Raw genomic sequence first — 22,601 nt, 5'->3', positions numbered from 1 at the left:
ACTATTTTCCACCTCTAATTTCATTTCCTAGGGTTTCATGAAAATTGCTAGAAAATGCATGAGAATGGCAAATGACTCATCTCCATATTCATATAAAAGAGAAAACCCACTTTCATCATTTATCATAAAACCAAAACCTAGGTTTTTTTCCCCTTTTATGGCACTTACAGTATGTAACATGAATAAGAAACAAGAGAAAAGATTTATGTTGGAAAAAAAAATAAGGAATCTTGCTTATAAAAAAACAAGACATCTCATAATCTCAACATAGCTGTTCAGATATGACTAGATGATTAATGATGTTAGAAACCCCCCCAAAAGAAATAACTTTGCAAAACTGGGGTTTGTTTCCCAAGTTAAATTACAGATATATGCATTTGACTAATTATTTGACCATGACATAGATCTTGTCAAGTTATATATTATCAAGGCATTTTTTCAGTGATTAAGTTGCTTCCCATCTATGCTTTTCTGGTTAACATAATTGCTTCTGCCATGTTGGGTGGGGGTAATGGGTTTTTAATTTTGTAAGCTATTTAGTGACACCAGTCGATGATTTTGGTGGCTACATAATTTTTTATTTTATTTTAATACAAGCAATACATCTTCCGTTAAACAGTGTGTCGTCTGGTTACAAATGTTTTGTGCAATAACAGTTAAATTTTTCAATCATATTTATTATTTAATCTATTCTTAGTTTAATACCAATACCTTAAGTGTATAATACTATAATAATCCTCTTATTAATTTATTTAACTCTATTAATACATTTTCTATATTTTACTCCTCTGCTTTTATTTCTAATTCTTATATTTAGGTTAGGTTAGGTTAGGTTAAGTTTATTTATAGGCCGCCCTTTTCCCTGAGGGGACTCAGGGCAGCTTACAACTTATATAGGAAGGGGAAACATACAAAGACATATAGGACGATACATAATTAAAAGAGTAAAGCAACATACATTCAACATTCGGGCGGGGATGGAATATAATCTTTAACCCCAGGCCTGACGGGATAGCCAGGTCTTGAGGGCTGTGCGGAAGGTCTGGAGGGTGGTGAGGGTACGAATCTCCACGGGGAGGTCATTCCAAAGGGTCAGAGTTTATTCCGCTAACCATCGATAAAATGATTCCCATATAATATAATAATCAGTTTGTTATTTCTCTTTAATTGCCAGTGTTAATCTGTTCATTTCTGCACATTCTAATATTTTCCTAATCACATTCTCCTCTGTAGGAATCTCTTCACTGTTCCAGTTTTGTGCAAATACAATTCTAGCTGCGGTTATTACATGGATAATCAAATATACATTTTCTTTGCTATAAATTTCTGGTAAAATCCCTAATAGGAATATTTCAGGTTTCAAATCAGTATGTTGTTGTATCACCTTTTCCAACAATGTATGTATTTTTGTCCAATATGTTTTTGCTTCTACACATTTCTACCACATATGGTAATACAAGCCAGGTGTCTGGTGACATTTCCAACATTTAGTTGATTTATCTTTAAACATCTTCTCCAATCTTGCCAGTGACAAATGCAATCCATAAAACATTTTATACAGATTCTCTTTATATGCAGCTGACATTGTTAATTTATAATTTCTATCCCATAATTGCTGCCATTTTGCTAGTTCTACCGTATAACCAAAGTTTTTTGCCCAAACTATAATTAAAGCTATATATCTTCACTTGTTCTTCTAATTTAATACTCAATAAGTAGCTATACAGTTTTTTATCATCCTCTCTTCTGTTCCTGTTAATATCTTATCTAATTCTGTCCATCTAAAAAACATATAATTTAGCATCTTTGTCATGCCTAAATTGTATTTGCAGTTGTGTATACCAATCTTATTATACTAATCTTATTATAATATGTGTGTATCAATGGATAGATAATTGCTGATTTTTCAGTTATTTGCAGGGGAAAGGACAACTATATTTTAGATCCATTTAATGGATTACTTCTTTCATTTCAGATATAAAGAATCTTGTTAAAGATTATGGTGTGCCTTCTCAGGATAAAAAAATATCCAACTTTGGTATGTGGCCTACTTATGGCACTCAAATATTGGTTTCCATTTCAATTCCAATAACAGGTGTAGTTCAGAGGTTCTACCAAAGGCTTAAAATAATCCTGTCATGTTCTTTTGTGACATTGCTACATTTCAAGGTTCCAGCATATACACTATTTATTAGCAGTCTAGAAAAACACATCCTGTCATAGCTAACTGCCAGCCAACAAGCTTAAATTGTAACTACAAAGTTGTCAGACTACAGAATGTTTATAACTGAGTCACCAGGACCTTTGAAACCATACAATATGTAAACCTATACTTGCGGGAGGAGGGGAAAGAATTTTAAGCATGCACATTTTAATGTATTTAATTTGCTACACTTGGCAGTTTGCTTTGTGAACTGTTAATCTTTTCAACCAATACAGCAAAATGTCAGTGTATTCATTTGCAGAGTATAATAGGCTTATATTTTGAAACAATAACATTATAATGTCCTCGTGGAGTTATACAGATTCAGCATGAGCAAGTCACCATACATCCTGCTTACTCTCAAGGTTCTCTAAACTTATCTCTTTTTCATGCTGCATTTTATTTTGGCTCAGTAAACTCAGGTGAATTCAATGGACTGAATTCTGTCAAGCCCCATCCATTTGGGCAAGATCGAGGAAACAAGACTACATATATTTCAGCAAGATATTGCTAATGATGGTGAAAGAAGATAGAACACGGAAGAGGAATTTTTAACCCTTATTTTCATAGAGTTAATTAAGTCTCTCAATGATCTGAGACACTTTTCAGTTTTCTCACCACTTGAACTTAGTGACCAAATATCTTCTAGACTTTAAATATTTATATCTACTCCCCCTTTCCTAGTGTTACTACAATCTCTCTTAGTCACACTCACTGTGTTATGTCTCATTATCTCATTAGGGTTATCAACACTGTGTTTGATGATAATAAATATGTGTTTGATGATAATAAATATGTGTTTGCCTGTACATACATAGTCTTCCTGTGGGAGTTGAGGTTACTGACTTTTTACTTTGTTGGCAAGAGAAGTGACTTTGTCCTTTTAACTTAACAACACCTAATTGTTATTTTCCTCACAACTGCTAGTATAGATGGAGATATGTACAAAATATTGCTGAAGCAAAAAAAATGGGAGGAGAGGGCAATTTCCAGGCCAGAATAATGAGAAAACATTTGAAAGTGGATCAGGCAAAGTATAAGCACAGAGGCAAGGAATGTTGTGGGTCCTATCCCCTAGGGAGATACACCTGGTGGGAGCCAGAAGAAGGACCTTCTCTGTGGTGGCTCCCTCTCTCTGGAATATCATTCCCCCAGGTATTAGAATGGCCCTCACCAGTGGTGGGTTTCAATTTTTTTTAGAACCTATTCTGTAGGTGTGGCCTGTTTTGTGGCTTGGTGGTCATGTGACCGAGTGGGAGTGGCTTGGCAGTCTTGTGACCAGGTGGGAGTGGCTTGGCAGTCATGTGACCGGGTGGGAGTGTCCAAGTTGATGTCACTGAATTCTTTGCCCCAATTAATGACCTACAAAAAGAAGATACAAAAAAGGAAATTTATTATTTTGTGCACTTACTATTTAAATAAGAATAAAATAAGTTCACAAAACAATAAAAGAGCTACTTACAAAAGGAAGATAACTGTCATTGCTCGTCTTCAACATCACTGATCACCTTGCTCCAATGAATGGCCTGCACAAAGAAGAGATACAGAAACGAATTCTTCAATTGCATGCACTGCATCAGGATGAAACTAGCACACAAAACAACGAAATAGCTACTTACAGAGGAAAGATGACTATCTTTGCCATTCTTCAACACCACCACCTCTCCACCTTGCTCCAATAACCTGCACAAAGAAGAGGCACAGAAAGGAAGACTTTAATTGCATGCATTTACACCTTACATAAGAATAACACAATAACACACTCAAATATTTACTTGTGTTATTGGTTTTGTGGTTGAAGATGTTTCCAGATCGTTCTTAGGCTTCCAGACTCCTCAGTGCACTTTTCTTGGTCTTCACTCGTGGATCATCAGCCTTGTGATGGTGTGCTCTGAGCCACTTTTTTACTGTAGGAATTGGGTCCCATCTCTTATCAGGCATGCCAACAACACTTATTGTCATCAGATTACTAATGTTTGGAATAGTTAGGTGGGTTCTTTGCTCTGAATATATGAGGTTCATTTTTGAGAACCCCCTTTCCACCTCTGCTGAACTAACAGCAATTGTCCTGCCAATATCTCTAGCTTTTTTGATAGTCAGGAATTTTGTAGGTCATTGGATCTTTGATCACATTTCATAAATTTCATGATTAAACATTTCACCAAATTCAATCAATCCTGCCTCTGCTTCTGCCCATGGAACAGCTACATCTTCAATGTTCCAGTAATCCAGCTCCAAATATGTGAGAAATCGTAATTTGTTTGCACCTGGCAATTGGCTACCATCAGCCTTTTCTTCAAATTGGTGATGATGCTTGCCAAAAGATTTTCACAAGGAAGGGCAACAAATCGTTGATTTGGAACTGATTTTATGTTTTTGAAGGCTTCTGAAGCTATCTGTCAACCTTTTTTTTTCATATGGGGCCTTTCCCCATCTAAGCATTTCAAATACTTTAATTGATTGCAATACCAATTTTTCGGCCTTGATGATATCTGTATTTCTCCCTGTAGGGCATTTGACAGAAGAGAAATCTCATTTGGAATATCAATCATGAGAGCCAAATAATTCAAAAATTTAAATTTTCAAAACAGGAAGCCATGCCTGGGAATCTTTCATTGCCCAGAAAAAAACTGATGTTGCACTGGATAAGCATGCCACACAGCTATGGTTGACCTTAAACTACAGGCAGCCCATCTTGGTCCCAAAACTCTGCCAATCTTCACGATTTCAATGCCCAGTTGTTCAGAGATTTGGAAAAGTTCATTTTGGTTCTTGCAGGATTTCTGGAAAGTGGTGTGTATGTTGTCAAGGAATATTTTGAAGTGGTTCACTTGTTTTATTTCTTTCATCTCATCATCCAGCACAAGTTGGAGGCGGTGGTTCAAGCAGTGCCAGATTACGATGTTTAGGAAGTCTTGAGTTATTCTGGTGCTGACTCCAGATTTTCTCCCAAGCATAATGCTGGCACCATCGGAGCAGAATACTATTAAATTTTTCTGCAGATATTTGGTGGTAAACCCAACTTTATGTAAGCTTCCTGTCACTGCAGAACATATGGTCTCTGCATCTTATTTCTCCAAGTCCAACAGCTCAATGAATATGGTTGCTGGACAAGAGGTTGCTGGACAAGAGAGCCGAGGTGGCGCAGTGGTGAAATGCAGCACTGCAGGCTACTTCAGCTGACTGCAGTTCTGCAGTTCGGCTGTTCAAATCTCACTGGCTCAGGGTTGACTCAGCCTTCCATCCTTCTGAGGTGGGTAAAATGAGGACCTGGATTGTTGTTGGGGGCAATATGCTGACTCTGTAAACCGCTTAGAGAGGGCTGAAAGCCCTATGAAGCAGTATATAAGTCTAACTAACTACTATTCTGAATCTTCAATTTTAACAGAACTGCTTTCATTGATAGCATTGAGGCTTCATCAATTATTAACCCCACCTTTAGATTCTTTGCAATAATGCTAATAAACACTGTGGTTTTAATTATTTCGTTTGCAATGAATTCAACTATTTTCACTGCAGATCTCTATGAATGCAAACCTACTCCCACATCTACTCCAATCACAGTTAGCAAATCTACCTGCCCTTCGATGTCCAAAAATGGTATGCATCTTTGTGCCAGATTGTAAACAGTAAAAAATATTTTGCAAGTACTAGATAAATGTTTGTCAATTGACTTATCTATGGACTTGGTTAAAGCATCCTGCTCCCATTGTTTACTATTCTCTCTACAAATAAGGTGTCTTTGATTGAAAATGTTCCTTAATTTTTTTTCTGAGAGATGATTGCTGATTCTCCTTAGTTGTCCCTGCTGCCACAACCTGGAAATTTTTTACTTTCTAGAAACATGAATACCTTTCTGTAATGAGAACACGGGTTTCACACAGTACTCGCACAGTACTCACAACCTAACTTTTTGTCTGCAAGTCCATCATACATGTCCTTGAAGTTTCTGTATTGCTGCAAACTCCAGCAGTCAGGAAGTTTTGGAACTTCAGTGGAGGAGATGGACTTGCTGCTTTCTCTGACTTCAAGTGGTGCTGGTCCTGGTGCTGGTGCTAGTGCTGGTGGTGTTAGTGCTGGTGACTGTTGAGCTGATTCATATGAATTACCATATGTTTTGGAGTATAAGATGCACCTTTTTTCCTCAAAAAAGAGGCTGAAAATCTGGGTGCATCTTATACATCAAATACAGCATTTTTTGCCTTCCAAAACCCCACCCCTTCACCAAAATGGCTGTACATACCCTTAGAGAGCTCCTGGAGACTGGAGAGGACAGTAATAAGCAAAATACAGGCTGTTTTGTGCCCCACCCCACCCCCAGCAGCACTCTATAAACATCTATAAGGCTATGCATGCAATTATTTTGATGAAAAACAGGCCCATTTTTGTGAAAAACTGGCCTTTTTTGCTCATTTTTGGCTCCCCACCCCCCTGGAGCACTCTGCAAGCCCCCCCCGCAAGGCTATTCATGCCATTTAAAAAAAGGCCCATTCCTCCCACACACCCTGCGAAGTTGCAGCTATAATCTTACTTACCTGAGGAGGCAGCAGTAACACAGTAGGGCAGGCAAGCAAGGATCAAGTCAGTGAGGATCAAGTCAGCGAGGATTGGATCATCGAGCAAGCAACGATGCTAGAACCAAAGCAGGAAAAGAGGTAAGTGGGTCATCCATGCCACGGTATATATAGGGATCTCAGAGGGGGGCCATCAGTGAACCAGCGAGTCAGTGAGCGGCGGATGGGTAGGCACACAGGGCAAGCATGGTGCAGAGGGCAGGCAAGCAAGCAAGCAAACAGTGACCAGATGGGTGGGGCGAGCGAGTGGCAATTGGGTGGCCAGGGGGGAGAAAGGGGGGGCAGACCAGGGGAGGGACCATTCTGGTACGGGGCATCTGGAAACCCCGGTATGGGAAGGCACACTAAATTCTTTCAATTGGTATGCATGTACCGGAGTATACCGACTGAAACCCACCTCTGGCCCCACTCTAATACTCTTCCAGAAGATGCTGAAGACTTGGTTCTGCCAGTGGTTCTGGGGAACCAGAGCAGGATGGAGCCCATTAAATGGCTTGTGTGATGTGTTGTCACCTGGGTGAGGAATGGGGGGGGGGGCTATTATATTATTTTATTAATTTATTAATTTATTTTATTTGTTTTATTTTTTATTTATGATGTTTTTATATCCCTGTAAGCCACCTTGATTCACCATGTATGCATAGGTGGCAATATAAATTTTCTAATAAATAATAAAATGGAGTATAAGAAGCTGGAGACAAGACGGTAAAGCAGAATCAGACTTGCAAGATTCTCTTATCTGTCAATAATGGTAGTTTCAACCTACCCAGGAGATCTGTCTACCTAGTGGGCTGACAATCAGTTACTATTGTTCTAGTTAAATACATAATGATATGCTGGATTTATTAAACAACTTGATACTATGTATGACAACAAAGGTATTAAATATTGGTGACCTGTACATCAAACATATCACAAAACACATGCACAGCAAAGCATCTGTACTGAAACTCTTAGTTGCCTAGTTAGCTACTTAAAGTAGGAGAACTTGGTATGTACCAGATGGGTATAGTATACATGATTTAACTTGAAATAAATCTGATATTTATATGCTTTTTGAGCAACTGTTTAAAAGTAACTGCAATTCATAGTTCATAATATGCATGCTACTGGAATGTCACATTCTGTATATTATTCTCCAGCCTTATGGAAATTGTATATTACTTCAGTTTCCATGGATCCATCACACAGAATAATATCTTTTGGAAATTCAATCATTCCCCCAAAATGCCCCCCAAATGAAGAAAAGCTTAATTTCATAAGCCAAATAAACAAAAAAATGCAAACCTTCCCTAGAGAATACTCCAAAATAAAAATGTATTTCAGTCAGGTAAGCTGTCCATAGTTCACTTGAACCCCCCAAAAATTGGAGGTTAGATATTAATATTAAAGAATGTCATAAGATTGCAGTTGGCTTTGGTGCTTATGTACACTACCTCGTGTTTGTAGCATATTTATGAAAAAATGAATCTTTTCTTGCACAATGTATCAATTTCAGTGTTCGATTTCAGAATAAAACAGAATAAAACAGCTGAGAATCTGGCACCCTTGTACTTGAAAAACAAGTGGATCTTCTCATCTCTTACCAAATTAATATCTGAAGATGTAAAGAGCCACCAACAGAAAGCATCTTCTCTAATAATGCTTCACCATCACTACTTCAATTGCACTAAAAGCAAAGCAAAGATGTTTCCATGGTAGCATGGGAGGACTATATGGATACATTAAATCTTAAGTGTTTTTGCTTCCATATACATCCTGTTAATTTAATTTAATGTTGTTTTGAAGCAGACATGGTGATTTTTAAAGAGTGTACATTAAATTTATGTGGCTCAAAATTGAAAGACAATAGACTGCTTAAGCTGACTCTATAGATGTAGAAGTAGAACCAAATTCTGTCTGAACAAAGGTAAATTCCAAAGGTAGTTTAAAAGATGGTGTGATTCTTCCTCCAGAAAGATAAATGCTATGTTCATAAACCTAGTATAATTTCTTTATGAAATGCCAAGATGGAAGTGGGGGAGGAGAGAAGGAAGTCAGTTAACTGTCAGCTGTATTTACAGACATCAGCATCAGCACCCTGTATAGTAAGCTGACTATTATATCATAATCTGTCTTGAATTACTCACTCCACTCTTGCTTTGTGTTAAATCAACAGACAAGACACAGCTGAGTGAATAGTTTCCTCAGTTTACATAAACTCTCTTTGTATAAGACCTCCAATCTATCTGTCAAAACTTTAGTTGGATTTATTGATGCCTGCAAATGTCATCCAATTCTATCCCAAAACAATAAAGTTACAGACACATTTCTGACAATAAGAACAACAATCAGAACTGAAAGAAACCTAACTCCAAAATCTTTACAACTATTTGTCTGAAATTGCTCATGTTTTTGCAAAGGTCACCTTTACATTTTAGTTTTTATTGTCACTATTTCTTTCCCTAATAATAGGGGGATTAATGAATACTTGTACCCCACTCATGTCTTCTGTCTGTTTATCCATCCATCTCTCCATCTGTCTCCTAATCCGTCTCTTTATCCATCCATCCATCCACATACCCACACACAAAACCACACATTTTTGAAAAAATATCACCATGAAATCTTCAATGTCACCAGTATACAAAAAAATGCAATCCAACTCTATTCCAAACCAGAATTACTCACACTGTTCAAAATTACAGGTACATTTTACCTTAGCTAATATTTTCTAAATCTATTTTTTCAAAATTATGAATTCTATTTCTAACATCTAATATCCATGAAATTGTTATCTGTTACATTGATAATAAAGCACTTTCACTAATTTGTGGTTTTTCAAGCTAATAAAAAGGAAGCATTCATCTTGCATTAAATCAGCCCTTGATCCAAGCAGGCAGTGCTCAGTTTAATCTAAACTGGAAAATTATAACAATAATGATGAGGCAAGATAAATTAAGAGAACGTTTTCATATTGTAAAAAATAACCCCAAACTTGACTTCATAGCCAGTAGAAACTCAGCACTGTGACTGATTTTTTTTCTGAATCCCTTTTCTTCTATCAATGTAAAATTGCTTTGTTTCTTATGCTTAATTTCAACATTTTCTTTTTTTCATTCTCTTCAGATTTTGTCAGATTTCTTCATTTCATTATCTTCAGAAGTTCAGTCTGTGTAGAATGGTATTTAAAAGAAAGAAATGGGAAAAATGAAAATTTAGAAATTCTTTATTTATAACAACTTGGCATATTGAAAAGTATTAGTGTTGTTTAAAATATATTTAACTACATTGTTATATCCTAACAATTTTTAATTGAAGTGCAGAAGGTAGAAACAAGCAAAACTTTATTTTTTTCTTTAGTACTTTTTTATAAGTTTAGGATATAATAGTGCCTACAGGGAGATCAATAGTAGTAACTGTGAAGAGGCATCTTGAAGTTCTAGTGGACAATCACTTAAATATGAGTGAGAAGTGTGCTGCTGTTGCCAAAAAAGCCAGTGCAATCCTAGGCTCCATTAACAGAAGAATAGAATCAAGAACATGTGCAGTGTTAGTACCACTCTATAATGCTCCGGTAAGCCCAACTTGGAATATTGGATCTAGTTTTGGTTGCCACAATATAAAAAAGGTATTGAGACTCTAGAAAGAATGCAGAGAAGAGCAACAAAGATGATTAGGGAACAGGAGACTAAAACATATGATGAACATTGCAAGAATTGGGTATGTCTAGTTTAATGAAAAGAAGGATTAGATGTGGCGTGAGAACAGTGTTCCAATATTTGAGGGACTGCTACAAAGAAGAAGGATCAACCTATTTTCCAAGCACCTGAAGGCAGAAAAAGAAGCAATGGATGGAAACTAAACAAAGACTAATCCAATCCAGAATTAAGGAGAACTTTCCTGACAATAACAATTAATCAATGGAACAGCTTATCTCACAGAAGTTGTTGGGTGCTCCATCATTAGAGATTTTTGAGCAGGAGTTGGACTAGAACACTTCCAAGATCCCTTCCAACTCTGGTATTCTATTATTCATTTAAAATCATATTTTGATTTAGAAACTTATCTGAGGTTCCTAAAGGAAAGTTTAAAGGACTTAGCTATTTGTCTTATAAGTTATTTTGTTTTGTTTTGGTTGTTTTTATAGCACAGCTTTCTGTTTTCAAATCTTAATTAAAGTGTTCCTAAATAAAATAGACAATGATTTCTTACCTGTTCTGCAAATATAAAATTCAATAAGAAATCAGTAACAAGATTTCACATTTTTTTTTCTTTCTCTGAAATTTCTTTTTCCTGAATGCAAAGAACTTTGGTATACTCATACTATGTCTATGGAGACATAACAACAACAACAACAACAACAACAACAACAACAACAACAATAGCAGCAGTTTACATCCACGTGGTGATACTGATAGACTATATCTGCCCTGAAAATCAGGTGGCAGAGGATTATTACAAGTGAAACAAATAGTTGAAGAAGAAAAGCATGCTCTGGTGGATTATTTAAAAGAAAGTCAAGAACATCTATTAATTGAAGTAAAGAACAAAAATCTATTGAAGGTCCAACAGACGAAACAAGAATACAGAAAAGATCTGATAAAATCAAGAATGGAGAGTTGGCAGAACAAAGCACTGCATGGCCAATTTCTGGAAAAAATAAAAGATGCAGTGGACAGTGAAAAAACTTGGTTGGGGTTAACAGCAGGTACATTAAAGAAACAAACAGAGTCACTAATCATGGCTGCGCAAGAACAAGCTATCCGCACAAATGCCATTAAGGCCAAAATTGAAAAATCCTCTGATGATGCCAAATGCAGACTTTGCAAAGAAGCTGATGAAACTGTTGATCACATACTCAGCTGCTGTAAAAAACATGCACAGACTGATTATAAATTGTGGCACAATTCAGTAGCACAAATGATCCATTGGAATTTGTGCAAAAATTATAATATTAAAACAGCAACAAACTGGTGGGACCATAAGCCTGAAAAAGTCACTGAAAATCAGATGGTCAAGATCTTGTGGGATTTTCACATACAAACGGACAAAATACTGGCGCATAATACACCAGACATCACACTGGTTGAGAAAAATAAGGTTACAATCATAGACATCGCAATACCAGGTGATAGCAGGGTTGACGAGAAGGAATATGAAAAAATCACGAAATACCAGGATTTAAAAATTGAAATTCAATGATTGTGGCACAAACCAGCAGTGGTAATTCCAGTGGTAATTGGCACACTGGGTGCTATTCCAAAAGCACTGGAATTACATTTAAAACAGTTAAAAATTGACAAAATCACCATCAGTCAAATGCAAAAAGCCGCACTGCTTGAATCTGCACGCATATTACGAAAATACGTTACGACGTCCTAGGCCCCTGGGTGGGGCCCGACTAGTAACCAATGCCAAATCCGGCGAAACAACTGGCCGCTGTGATACAATTGTATAATAATAATAATAATAATAATAATAATAATAATAATAATAATAATAATAATAATTCCAGAATCAAGGGTGATAATGCTATTCATTCCTCCAAAATAGTTGTGAAGAACATGTACAAAATCTAACAAAATTTCTCAAAAGATAAAAACTTTGTGTTTGTCAGTAGGAAATCTTGTAACAATTATTGGTTCCTTCATTGTCTTCAGTGTGTTAACAAAAGATAACTAACCTATGTTAAACTATCTTATTCAGCAATTTTGCAAGTACATTTCTTTTTTTAAATGTACATTTTTACTACAAGTGAAATTAAAATCAGGATCTTTTAGAAACATCAGCAATAAAAAAAGTCTACGAATAGCTCTTTCAATACAAGGTGTTTCTCTGCCACTTCCAAAATAAGATATATGGAATAATTTATTGTACAAGATAATATAATAAAACTTCAGCACATGAGTGGTCAGTTCTGAAATCACTGCCTTCTTCTCCATCTCATGTTTAAACGTTTATTATTTTAGGGAAATAAAAAGGCATTTAGGTGCAAGTACAGACAACATGATCATGAAGTGGGAAAGAGGTCTCTTAGGGTCCTCATTTGAGCTGCATTTGCACAATGGATGTCACTGGCCACTTAGAAGCTGAATTAGCTTTTCTAATATGCTGACTCCTTAGACCTCAGCCTTCTTAAGTACTGGAGCAAATCCTGCTGAGTCAGTTTTTACTTCTTGAAAGAACCAGTCAGTTTTGACTAATCAAAACTGGGTCCAGATTCAACCAAGAAATAGTATTGTATACATTAATTTAATGAAGGACTAGAAAGTACTGGGGTGCCTATCATAATCTTAGTGAAAAACTTTTTGGATATGGAATAAGTACATAGTTGAATCTCTGTGGATTTATGGACTTCAGTATCATTTCTGGGATTGGACTTGGTTTTTTTCTTACATCTGATGACATGGTTACGCTTAAGACTGAGCCACAGACATGGTCAGACTGATCTCAAGATTATAGATTGTTTCAGAAGATGCTAGTTTGTCACTCTTTTGAATCCTGCCATATTCCTAATAAATGCATGGCAAACGTAAGTGTTAATGAATGCCTTTTGGGATTTATTATAGTTTAGTATTATATCCACAAGTCCCCTTAGATTTCTGCTTTATTATGTATCAGGTCAATGATGGGTTTCCATTTTGTTTACTATCTGTTTGCTTCTGCATGTGCACATGATGCTTCTGTGCATGCGCAGAAGCATCAGGGTGGGTGGACGGTACCTCCTGCTGCCGCCACTACTGGTTCGTCCAATCTGGGCTGAACCGTGAGAAATCTATCTCTGCATCAGGTTCACTAATCAGCACCAGCCTAGAAATTTGGAGCACCTGTTGAAATAGTATGAAAAATACCATATTAAATTTGTTGTAAGTAAAACCTTTTCACACTTTAGCATTTGTTACATTTAGAAAGAGTTCTTCCTTGAAATATTTAAGAAACATCTTCCTTTAACCCAAGAATGTATGTAAGGGAATTACATTTATTCTTAAAACAATTTTAGCACCAAAGGTAGCACCAGAATGAAACTATAGCCATTAACAGTTGAATTACCAAAAGTGTCAGGATAGTGCATTTAAAACACATTTCAGTTGAGTGAGATAATTTAGAATTCAGAATATGTTCTGAAATTTCTTATGCCAATTACAACATAGACTATAGCATCAAAAATTATTCAAATGTAGGGTTAATTATACAAAATATCTGAGTTAGTTATGTCTTTTTTCTCCTTTTTTAAAAACGTAGTCAGGTTACCCCAAGTATATTATGGATCAAAATTTATTTTAATGGGTGAATATATATTGTATATTGAATATTTTACAATATTCAAAACCCCAGAGATTTCTACAGGGTATTTTTACAAGAAAGTCAAGATGATAGTCACAATAGTGCGATCAAAACAGTGCATGTTTTGTTTTTATTTCTATCACATTTCTGATGCACTTAGAAAAACAAGAAGAGTTTCAACTGCACTGTTGTGGACATCATTTTGCATTTTTAAACCATAACAGTTCTGAAACAACCCCAAATATGTTGTTTCTAATTAATCTCCCAGAAGGGGTGATAAATGCCCTTGACAAATGTTTTTTGTCAAGGACATTTGACAAACCACCTAGAATTATAACCCAGTTTTAGAACAGGGATGGGCAATCTGTGTTTCAAATTTCATAAAACATAGAAGGCTTTTTCAATCTATAACCTTCTAGGAAGTAGTTGAATTATGATTCCTAGTAAACATGACCAAGGATGATGGAAATTATAATCTTGCAGCATGTTAGGAACCCTGAATAGGTGAAGTTTGGGCTTCAGAAGTGGTATTCTCATATTTCCTTTTTTTTTCAATTCTAGCAGTAACTTTCTTTCTTTAATGTTTGAATGACACAAATCTTAACAACACAGATGTTGCCTATTGAATTAAATCACAAGGGCACCTGCTTTGAGGAAAGCCATTTTCTGAACAGATGCAGATGCAGACTACAGAGATCCAAAGGGAAATGAAAGGTCCCAGAAAAGAGATCTTCACTGCACTGAGTGTTATGCTTGAATCAGCATAATTTTAAGTAATCAACCTTCCTAGTTGAATTTTATGGCCATGGTGTTATTTAAAGCTGAACCTGAGAAGGAGAGAAAATAAAAGTTTCTGACTCAAATTCAGAAGAACTCCCTATTTATGTGGATGGCAATGAGTCAGGTAATTCAGATCCTGGTTGGGGAGCAGCTAAAACAGCCTTGATTTTATCAGTATGACTTGATGTGTAGAAGACTAAATTTGGGCTCTAGAAACCCACTGAAAGTACAATACATGGCAGGTCTTTCATAAGGTGTCTTTTACTATCAGATGTCAAAGAGGTTACCGGTATGACACTTCCAATAGGGAAAAATGTACATATTATACTTTGAAATAGAATTTATCAGATCAGATTATATTTTTATTTTCAGATATACATAGAGTTAAAAAAAAGAGCTATCACAGTGAAGTGCATGCTTGCAGATTGCTGTTAAAGCTGCTATGCTATGCACCTGACTTGGAGCAAATACCCCTGAGCACTGTAAAGCACTATTGCTTCAATCCCTGATTCATGAACAGCAGTTTGAAGCCAAGTCATGTTATTGCCACTTCTGCTGATCTTGAAATACTAAAACCATGCAGAGAGAATAATGAGACAAACAGTGTTTTGTTGCCAACGGTACAAAAACCAGCCTTTGGATTCTCTGTGGCTCTTGGAATAATACAAATCTCAGCCCACTCCACACAGAAAGTAGATATATTGTGGCTACATCACTCCACATGTTCAATATTTGATTATGTGCCATCAAGTCGGTGTCTTCTCTTAATGACCACATGAATAGATTTTCTCAGTGACAATCTATTCTTAATCTGGTCTTTCAGGTCTTTCAGGTGTCCCCTTCACCACTATAATTGAGTCCATCCACATTGCTGATCGCTGTGTACATACCATTGTCTGGTTATTTGGACAAGAAGAAATCTGAACAATGGGAGAAGCTTACCCCACTACAAATTGTTATTCTCCTTGCTTTTATTTAAAAGTTATCAAAGCAAAAAGGGTACTGTGTCACCATTTCTGCAAGCAGGATTCACCCCACCCCACCTCCCCGAATTCAAACAACAGTGCTTGTTTCTGAAGCAGGGGCGGTGGGAAAAATCTGAGCTGCTTTTACTCTTTGAAGATCCAGGTAACCTTTCTCCAGTTAATAGTCCAGTAGAAGGAGCAGAGTTGAAAGTGAGAGGAGACCTGTTCTTTCTTATTTCTTTTTAGCAAGAGATTAGTTAGTTGAAAAGCAGAATCCTGGTTGGTTTTTCTCTGAGCAAATAAATTAAAATATATGTTTGCCAGATATACATTATATATTAAAGTTTGGGGTGGGGGTGGGGAAAGAGTGAGAGGGAAGGAAAAAGAAAGAGAGAGAGAGAAAGGGAGAGAGCAATAGAGTAATTGCTGAGATTTGGGAAACCAGAAGATGAGCAATGGAGAAATGACAAGCTCGGTATTTCAAAGTGTTGAAATTTCAAATACATTGTACTCAAGTTGGAAACAAATCAGTTCAGCCCTAGAACAATTCCAATGCCATGAGATCAAAGAGGTCCAGAATAGCTTTTGAACTGCCAGAGAATTGTTGTGTGGAGCACAATACAGTATTCTTTCTTTTAATTAAGGACATTGAGACTGCATTAGGCATCAAGCCATCGCTAAGATTAACCAATTCTCTTCTCCATAGTTGCAGTCCAGATATTTATGCACTTCTTCTCTCTGCAATTGTTTCTATTGGTAAAGTAGTTCTATGAGTTATAAGAGTTAGTCCAAATTAAGGCTTCCTTATAGCAAAGTCCTGCCAATTTCTTGCCAATTATTTAAATAATATTATATTTCAGGTTTTATACTTTTGTAGGTTTGTGTGTGTGTGTTATTCTGCTTTTGAATGAAATTAGATTTAAAGGCACTTAATGTTGATTGGCTACATTAATGCCTTATTTTTCTTTTGTGATCAAATCCAAGGCCATTCCCAGCAGAATTTTCATTCTTGTACTAGAGAAAAATGCCCTCCTAAAGCTACCTTATTTATTTAAACTATCTATTCCTTCCTTTATATATACAACAAACAAGAACATTAAACAAATAAAAGACTTGAACATGTTATCACTCATATATCTGAAAATTTAGGTTAACAATTAATCAAATTGTTAACCTAAATTTTCTAAACTTCTGTCTTACATTCAAGGCTGAAGTTTCTCTGTTTTACAGTTCTCACAGTCAGGGAATTATTTCTTAATTCCAGAATGGATTGGTTCTTTTCTATTTACGTGCACTTCCGAGATAAATCCACATCTTTTCCCATTGACAGACCTTCAATTTTTGGAAGACTGCTATCATGTCTCTGTTTAGTCTCCTTTTTTTCCAGGCTAAATGTACCAAGTTCCTTTAATTCTTTTTATATGATTTAGCTATTTTTATTATCCTTTTCAGTCTTCTCTGTACTATTTCCACTATCACAAATCCATTTTTTATTGTGGCAATCAGAACTGGGCAATAATAATTCAGGTGAATCCTGAAATATTTTTTCTAGTTCTGGTACTCCAATTCAAAAGTGACCACAATGTACTTTAAAGAATGTAAAGAAGAATGGCAAAGAACAGGATAAATCCATAGTTTGGTCACTGAAAGCAATATATGGTCCTTAATCCACATGTGGCTTTGCTCTAATTTCTCCCAAAACTCACTGGCTCATTTCAGATGGGAATTGTTTTTTTTTTTTTAAAAACACACACACACAATCTACTTTATAAGGAGGAAGAAGAGAATTGAGAGTAGCTGTTCTAGTTCACTTTTTTCTTTCATCCAACCCATCCCTAGCTTTTCACCAAGGTATTAGTACCAATGCAACTTTTGAAAGAGTGGGATTTTAGTGGAGGAAAGTTTTTTTATGCCTGGCCTTCTAGAGAAATTCACTTTTTCTATTTAATTACCTAGTAGAGAAGCTGTCATACTGAAATGGGAATCTAAATTCCCAGGAGGAAACATGGACTGCAGATGTACTGAATAAAAACTATCCCCCAGCTGTAATGCATAAAATGTTAATAAGAAGAATTTTGAGTCTCCTTTTTAACAAATGGGAGTTAAAGAATACCTCTCTAGTGAGATAATTCATATATATGAACGCCACATATGTGTTCCACTGCATCCATATAATGCTATTCCCCTTCCAATGAGAGCATCTTGAAAGTCTGTCCACTCAATTAGTACCATCTTTAAAAATTATTTCATCTGACCAGTGCTTTTGTAGATATATGAAAAAGGATCATTATGCGATTAAGAATAATCCAAAAATATACTATTGTTGGGATAATCTAATGTATTCAATTTAAAGACCAAACAACATACCATATATGGCTTGATGTATATCTCCCCTGCTAACTAACATGACAAATTAACTTCAGCTGTAGAAAGCAAGAAGTGACAACTCAGCTGTTTTGCATAATGAGCTAAAAAAGAAGTCATAGTTAGCTAAATGCAAGAATGTGTTCGGTAGACAAAATGCTTTTGAAGCTTAAAAAGAGGGGGAAAGGCATTGTGCAAATATAATTTAAAGACTAGATCAGAATCATTTGGGAAAAGCCAAGTTTTGCAGGCTATAATAAATTATTTTAAAATGCAATTAAATCTCCTACAATATACAGAAGTATATGAGATTCCTAGTGAAAGTTAGATATCCTAGTACATGCTGGAGAGTTTATCTACAAATTCTATTCTAAGGGATTTTCAGTCGATCTTTGAATCCACTGCTGGCTTTCCTAAGACTATGTCCATTTTTAGACACTTTGGGTACATTAAATATTTCTTGGCATTTGTTTTTTGTAATTTTTGCATGCCTACATAATTATTAGGTCTTGTGTTTAGATCAAACAAAACAAAATAAGTTCGTAAGTGCCTCACAGTGTTAAAGCTGAAGTATTGAAATATAAAAAATATGATTTCTTTTTTTAAAATATGTTTATTTTATCATTAAGGATGAAACACAGAAAAAGAAAATTTAAAAAAAAAACAGACTGACACAAATCCCACATGAACAGCAGCAACAAAAAAAAACGTATGTACAAAAGCTTTTTCAGGATACAAAATTCAGTATGCAGCTGGGGCTTGTGGGAGGAGGTTTGGAGATAAAAGGAGGGATGCTGCCACGCCCCGGTCGCTGGAGTCAACGTTCCTTCGTGTGTTCCGTGTTTGGTAAAATATTGTTTGATTACTAATCGTGATTTATGCCTGTTACCCTTGGACAAGTGCTTTGGTGTTTCTTGTAAACTGATCCGTGAAGACTTCGGAAGAAGTGCATATTGCTTATAAGAGTTTTGTTTTGAATTCTTATCGGAGATTTATGTTTATGTTATTTTCTGGGCTCGAATCCAGTTTGAACTGAAAACTGATAAAGACAGAAGTCCTTTTAAGTTTGTCTGCTTGCGTTTTTAACGAGCCGTCAAGGGGGGGTCAGAACACATACATACATACATACATACATACATACATATAATATTACAGTATACATATATACATACATAATACATATAGTCAATAGCTTACCACAGACTTAAAACTAATCTTCAAATCCCCCTGTTAAGCATCTGTCATTGTATTTCACATATAGAAAACCCACAAACAGCTTCCAATCTCTTGTAAACTTGTCTATTGTTCATTGTCTCTAATTAAAGTAAATGATTTTGCCATTTCTGATAATTCAGTCAATTTGGATATATTTTTAAAAAGAAGAATCTTTAATAAATATCTGTATAGTCTGGAAAAGAAATAACACCGTGGGCAGTACATTGATCTTAATTACTGATTTTCCCCCATTAATGACAAATTTAGTTTTCCCCATCTATGTAAGTCCAACTTTATCGCCTTCCATATTTTAACATAATTATGTTTATATAACTTAAATACTTTACCTTTTTTACAACTTTAAATCCAATTTTAAGTTTTCAATTTCCTCTGCTTTCATGTTTTAATCAATATTATGAGCTTAAATTTATTTATCTTTAAAAAACGCATTACCCCAAATGTTTTAAATATATTCAAAATATATTCAATATTTTCTAATGGGTCTTGCAAAATGAAAATCAGGTCATTAGCAAAAGCACAAAGTTTATACTTATGTGCTTTAATTTGTAGTCATTTTACTGTACCATCTTTTCTAAAATCCCTATTTAGCAGTTCCAGCCCCAGATAAATAATAAAGGGGATAAAGGACAACCATGTCTTATTAATTTCTGGATTTCATATTGTTTTGTCAAATTTTCATTCACAATAATCCATGTTTTCTGGAATGTATAAATGGACTTCAATCCATGTAAAAAGCGTAGTCCAAAGTCCATCTTGTGAACTACTTTAAACATAAAGTACAAATTCAAATGATCAAAAGCTTTTTCTGCATATAAGAGGATTAGTGGAAGCTATTTGTCACTATGTTATTGTAAATGTTCAATTATATCCAAGATTCCCATTATCATTGAATTGTTGTCTGGGTATAATACCACACTGGTCTTCATGTATATAATCTCATAAAACTTTTAAAAGTCTTTTAGCTAAAATGGATGTAAACAATTTATAGTCATTCTTAAGAAGAGAAATTGATCTGTAATTTTTCACAGAAGTTAAATTCTGTCCCTTCTTAGGTATCAAAGAAAAGTGGGCATCTTGCCATGAATCAGGCATAAAATTTCCTTGTAAAACAGAATTTATGATACCTTATAATGAAATAGTTGATCTTCAAATGTTTTATAGAACCCACTCAATAAACTATCAAGTCTCAGTGCTTTATCTATCTTAGCACTATTAATTGCTTCTGTTATTTCAAAGGTTGTTATTGGACTGTTCAAAATTTGCTTGTAGTTTTTTTTTGATAGTTTAGGAAGATTTTGAGTTGATATATAATCATCAATACATTTTTATGAAACTTTTTTTTATAAATTGGTACAATATTTCCAGAAGAGTCTAAGTATATTTGTTATCTATATTTGTTAAGCATATTTGTAAGCCTTATTTCCTCCCTGAAGTTTAATTATCATCTTCTTTTAGTCTGTTTTCTTAATTTATGCACCAACCATCTCCTTGGTTTATTTGCATGTTCAAAAAAAGTTGTGATTTGTGTATTTCAGTTCTTTTCAATATCTGAAACAGTCAACAAGGAAATGTGTTGTTGCAATAGTTTAATTGGCTAAGTACATTAAGATCTAGTGTTTTTTGAGGTTCTTTTTCCTTCATCTTAATTTCACCTAACACTTTTTGGATTTTTCCATCCATTTTCTTCTTAATTAATGTATTATATTGTATAAAATATCCTTGTATCACAGCTTTATGAACATCCCAAACTGTTGTCAAATTAGTTACTGTCCAGATTATTATTAAAATAATCTTGGTGTACTTACTTATATTTTACAGTCTCTGCAAAATAGACTCATTTAATCTCCTTTTAAAAGTCTGGGTTGCAAATTGAAGATAATTGGGTTATAATCATAAAAAAATGGAAGAATATTAATTTTAATTTTTGTGGAGCAAATTTTTTGTGGCTTATATCATATCAATTCTAGAAAAATATTTATGTCTCTCCAAAAAGATAGTATAATCTTTTGCCAGTTCATTTTTACACCTCCGTATATCAATCAAACCTAAAATATCAATCAAGTCAAAAAAGTTTGGGGCAGTTTCCCTTGTGATTCTTTAATTTCTTTATCAGCAGATCCATCCAATCCCAAATATACGCCAGTACTGAAAAGAATAGAAGAGTAACTTTTCTGACAAGTATTAAAAAACGTAGCTTTTTCTTGATATGGGGTGTATTAGTCCACTACAATTGATCATATTCCTTCTAGTTCAGTTTGCAAACTACGTATCTACCTTGGTCATCAGCAAATAATATATGTGGTTGTAGTTGGGGGTGGGTGGCTTATATACAAAACTACCCTATTAATTTTCTTCTTATAATTGGCAGACCTATATTTCGAACCTGAAGTTTTGTTTACTAAGTACTTTTTATCAGTCTCTTAACTATAAGTTTCTTGCTAACACATTATGTTCTGATTTTAATTTTTTCAAATAATGAATAGCTTTTTTTGTTTTCTTGCCCCATTAACATGTCAACCCTTAGTTGCCTGTCTCGAAGTTCTTATTGAATGAGATGTATTTCTTGGAACCTTGGTATAACATTTCATATTAAAATCTTACAATCCATGCATTATGAGCAAGAAGTTACAGGAACTACAACTATGGCTCCCATCTCCAGAGTTTGTGCTAAGTCACCGTCAGACATTTTTATCTTTTTTCTTTAAGATTAAATTCTTGTGGTGATTGATCTTTATCTTTTGAGATCCATATCTTTCCAGAAAGTCTTGTCCTTTGGACATTGAATTAAGTCTAAAATATTGACTTTTAAAGGTAAAAATAATCCCTTCCAGTTTATTCCAAATGAAAGGGAATGGTATTTTGATTTAAGTGAGCTTCAGGAAGAAGTATTATTTGTGTTTCTTAGTATTGCATTTGGAATTCTCTGAATATTTATACCTCCTACCCAAGAATGTTGAATTTTTGCTGGTAATGTTTCTGCATCACTGGGTCATTAAGATATTTTCTTACAAATTGAATCATAACATCTCTGGGCAATTATCTTCTGTCTACATATGCTGAATTTATTTTGTAAATTTTATCAAACTCTTGGAAAAATCTAATTTATCTTAATTAAAAATACAATGTTACAATTATATCTTTTAAATTTGTACCTTTCTCAAAGTTTTCTGGGATCCCCATGAGTCTTAATAACAACTCTTTTTGCTTCAAATC

The sequence above is a fragment of the Thamnophis sirtalis genome, unplaced genomic scaffold (assembly GCF_051295495.1).
Source record: "Thamnophis sirtalis isolate CommonGarterSnake01/CBP01778 unplaced genomic scaffold, rThaSir2_p1.2 scaffold_10, whole genome shotgun sequence".
NCBI lineage: Eukaryota > Metazoa > Chordata > Lepidosauria > Squamata > Natricidae > Thamnophis > Thamnophis sirtalis.
Note: the sequence above shows the minus strand (reverse complement) of the source record.